Consider the following 4,641-nt stretch of genomic DNA (forward strand, 5'->3'; position numbering starts at 1 on the left):
ATGTTCTCAAGTTTCTAGTCATGAAGAAGAATGTTACATCTTATCTGTCACAAGTAAGCAAAATGAACCCACTGCTTGATTAATCCAACAGCATGATTTTTCTTCATTACCTAAAAAGGAGAGCCCAGTTTTTGATGGTGATCTACTTCAGTACCTGTCATGGTCTGGGTGTGTTTGTGTGCCAGTGTTTTGTTTTTTTTCTTTTTTTCTTTCATTGAGCCGGCAGTTTCCCTCTGGGAGGATCCACAGTGTCCCTGCTAATTGCTCTCACCTGTGGGTAATAAAGCTGTCGAATTATAAGGCCAGCGCTCTCAACTTCGCTTTGCCAGATTCGCAGCTAACCACAGTTAATGCAGGCCACTGTTGTGTTTTGTAAACGTCATAGTAAATTACCTTGCCCTTGTACCTGCATGCCTCAACATCAGGAGTTTTGGATTTCTTACCACTCATCCGGATCACTCTCCCCTCCACGCTGCTGATCCACCTGCGACAAGGAAGCAGTTTACAGGAACTTTCAGAGCCAATATCTGCCAGCATTCTTCTGGAACCATACCTGAACTTGGTTACTCTTGTTTTAGTGACTCTGACCCTTGCCCAGGACCCTCCATCCAGTCTGACTCTCCCTTTGGCCCCCAAATCGCAGAACTGCAGTTTCATTAATTGAAATCTCACTTATTGTTTGCTTAGCTCAGATTGATTGCATAAGTGCTCCATAGTTTTGGCTTTGTTCACGGCACAAGTGTAAACTCGCTGCTTAGTTCACAGTTGAATAGCCTTGTTGCATTCACTTGTTTTCTAAATAAACTTTGTCACTTAAACGTTCCCTGTGCTCCATCTGCATCCTGCATTGGAGTCCTTTTCTCTCGGGTCGGCTACGACTGTGACGCAGACTTTTATTAAATGATTTGAACACAACATTGAAAGCAGAAATAAAACCCTAGAGGTTTTCTTTATTATTTAGAACAATACACAAAAGGACAACCAAGAGAACCTGTGAGGAGTTGCCTACACATGACTTCAGAAGCAGGATTCAGAAAGTCTTTGTTACAGCAGCATTTTGGCAGCATCATTGGCTGTTTCTCGTATACGAGGAAGACCAACTGGTCAAAAGTTACCAGTACTTTTTATGCAAAAATGCTGATAAACTCAATTTATTTGAGTTGTCTTAATTTAGAAAATACTAAGTAAGCTGGAAGTTTTGCTTCTCACTGCGGAAGGATGAAAGATGTGTTTTGAAAATGCCAGGTCACTACCGTCCTTCTCCCTCGCGGATCAGTCCGCATGTTCATAGTGCCAGCATTTGTTATGGAATATGTTGATCAAACCTGGAGAAGCGTCAGCTCAAGATGTTATCATCGGGTGAGAAAGCCGAGAAAGACAAAGCTGATTCTGATGCGTCGGGTCCCTGCTCTCATTTGCTGTTTGGTGGTTGTGGAAATAGTTTTGTGAGCTTTAAGGCACCGAAAGCGCTTTACAATGCCATTATTCATTTACGCTCACATTCACACACTGGTGGAGGCAAGCTACGGTTGTAGCCACAGCTGCTCTGGGGCAGACTGACAGAAGCGAGGCTGCCATATCCCTCTGGCCAACACCAGTAGGCGGTAGGGTAAAGTGTCTTGCCCAAGGACACAACGACCAGGACAGAGGCCGGGGATCGAACCGGCGACCTTCCGGTTACAGGTGCCCTTCCCAACCCCCTGAGCCACGGTCGCCCGTGATTGCACAGCCATTAAGGATGAAATCAGTTTCTGAAAAATGTTCTGTTTTTTTCTCCCTCTGCTTGCTTCTTACTGTCTTTGAGGCTCGGGACCAGCACTCCTGTTGTTGGACAAAAAGAAATCAACTCAGTGTTTTGGTTTTCCAATATATTAGCAACTGTCAGTGAGATTTATATTAATCAGGCTGAACTTTAATCATACTTTAGATCAGCCTGTTTTACTTATTGTTTAATTTTGCTATGGTTTGGGAAAGTTGTTTCTTTACTGATCTTTTCCTGTCTTCTGTTATTAGACTTGAGATATGACTGCACTATGCTGTTGCTGTGACTCCAGTTAATTCTACAAGACATGCTGTGTAAGTAAACAAACAACAACAGTTTGGTCTGCATTTCTTGAAAGATCACATCCCCCAAACTTAGTTTAGAGGGTTTACACTGTATATAGTGAAGTCTGCAAGTTTTCTAACAGCAAAATTTGTTTTGTGCCCAAATCATTTTGCACATCATTAGAATGAAAGTTATTGGCCATGTTTGCATAGCCCTTTTTAAAATGATGCTTTCATGACATTATTGTGTGTTGAGAAAATATATTTTACTGTTATTTTATCATTGCATCAGAATCATATGTAATAAGCATTACATTAAAGCATTTATTGAAGCTATTGACATTACATTAAAGTTGGGATGACAGTGACTGTTATAACCTCATGTTAATCTTCTATTTACAGGTGTTAGTATAATCATATAATCTTTCATTGCAGGTGTAACCATGATCATCTTTATACATATTGCCGCCTGGTGCTTATTATGGAGTTGTGCTCAAGTCAGTAAGGGTTAAAAGCTACAGTCAGCGGGATGTCTGACTGATCTATTGAGGGAAGTGGCTCAGAGCGTAGAAGGCCGCACACGCTTACAAAACACATATACCATGTTATGCATCATTATCCTTTATTCATTTATATTCTTTTATTAAGCTTTGAGTAGTGGCATTTGATTAGAAAATTTATTCAACATATTACCTGTATGGTTTCAGTTAGGTTATTCCACATATGAAGAGTTGGCCTCTGTCCTTACAGACAGAGTGAATGCTGAGGTCGAGGCACACACGCACACACACAAGCAGTAGTTAAACTCATGTGAAGGGGAGAGTTCAAATATTTAGAAAACAGTTTGCAAGGCCTTGTAGCTGTTTGATTGTGCTTGCAGGAGAGACTGTTTGTTCCAGGGGATAAGCAGAGTTAGAAGATTACTGGGAAGGATCTGGCCTCGGGAAGAGGAAGATGTTCTTTTAATGTGTTAAAAGTTGTCAACATTGATTGTATTGTACCTACTTTACGCATGAGGGGGCGTTCTAATACCCTGAGGTTCATAAAAACTATTGTTCTGTGGTTTTCGGTGAGAGATCGATGCTGTCGGCGCGCCGTATTCATCTCCCACATGTGTGCATTAAAATCATCGTTTTGACTTGACCCGGCCGGACCAGTGTTGTTATTTTGGTTTTCCTCTTGTATCCATCCCCAATATTTTGAACTCGTAGTAGTGTTGGTTGGTGGTCAGGGCTATCCAGACTGACAATTGGGACATTGAATGTCAACTCTCCAGTGGGGAGGGAGCCTGAGATTGTCTAAATTTGAGTCTGTTCTATACCAAATGCAGAAAAAAATATTTTAAGAAAGCAATTAAGTTCATGTTCCAAAAAATATGATTGTTTGCTTGCAGGACAACAGGAGAGATGGGTCCTCCGTCACAGATGGTGTGGTCAGTGAAGATGGTCGCCTGCAGGTTCAAGCTCATTGCATCTCCAACCCACATCCACTGCCACTCTACTTAAGGGAAGTTAAAGACTAGAGCAGGGCGATATGGCCAAAAATAATTATCACCATATGTATTTGAAAATTTGCGATAACGATATAACTGACGATATAATTGATGCGAGACAAAATACAACTCCACAACTTTACTAGCGCAAAAAAAAAAAAAACCCATTCATTTATTTTCACTTAAATGATCCGTCAGTTTTGGAATACAACTTATTTTCATCAAACTTAGCACTTTTTTTCTTATATAACTAGTATATTGTCTTTTAGAAATCAAAATGTAAACATAATTAAAGCTCAGACCTAAAGCCGACTCCATGGGTCTAAACTGACTGGAGTTTTTGTTTACGCACCAAATAACATCGGTCTGCTCTTGACGCTCAGTGGAAAAACAAACAAAGGAAACGTTCGCTGTTCAAGCTTAACAAATATAAAAATTAAAAATACACTTTTATAGTTGCGGTGGTGTTGTTTTTCTTGCACAACAAAGAACCGAAGCCTAAGCAATGGCTAAAACAGAGGTAAACAATTGAAACCCAAACACACTCCCGTTCATTTCAATACGCATGATCTGAGCATGCGCGGAATGCAAACGCTCCACTTTGATGGGTTCCAGCGACAGTGACGTCAGCGCTTTTGTATGAGAAGATCAAAGAAGATCAAAGCGCTGACGTCACTGTCGCCGCCACAGAAATGCTTAAATACCCCACTTTCACCTTCCTAAACACAGTTTCACTTGGAGCATTTTCAGAAACGGCGATTTGTTCTCGCAAACTAGTATTCTTTGAGAAAGGGAATACTTTTACATTTAAAGAATTCAACAAGCGTTCTTTTTTTTCTTTTGACACTTTGTGTAAAGTTTTTAAAGAAATGTCACAGGAAAGATTCAATAATTCATCACAAAGACAGACTGAGGCACAGGTATCTCATAAGACAAGAATGCAGGCAAATATTAAAACAATTAAGATGCATCTGCATGAGATTCAGAAAAGACAAGAGTTTCTCCTTAAGCAGGAAATGAGCATTGCTGGCTTAGAAAGTCTTGAACGCCAAGTGGGAGAAGCTCAGTTTTTCATAATTAAAAATAATGTAATAATAGAAAGA

At 40.3% G+C, this 4,641-nt stretch overlaps 1 long non-coding RNA gene across 1 annotated transcript; it reads left to right on the plus strand.

The window, feature by feature from the left end:
- Nucleotides 1-1,273: 1,273 nt before the first annotated feature.
- Nucleotides 1,274-3,661, plus strand: LOC134630942 (uncharacterized). The gene is made up of 3 exons (XR_010094327.1): nt 1,274-1,359; nt 2,014-2,076; nt 3,440-3,661. It is a non-coding gene; the product is annotated as an uncharacterized LOC134630942 (long non-coding RNA).
- Nucleotides 3,662-4,641: the final 980 nt, after the last annotated feature.

This window comes from Pelmatolapia mariae, linkage group LG7 (genome assembly GCF_036321145.2).
Source record: "Pelmatolapia mariae isolate MD_Pm_ZW linkage group LG7, Pm_UMD_F_2, whole genome shotgun sequence".
NCBI classification, from domain to species: Eukaryota; Metazoa; Chordata; class Actinopteri; order Cichliformes; family Cichlidae; genus Pelmatolapia; species Pelmatolapia mariae.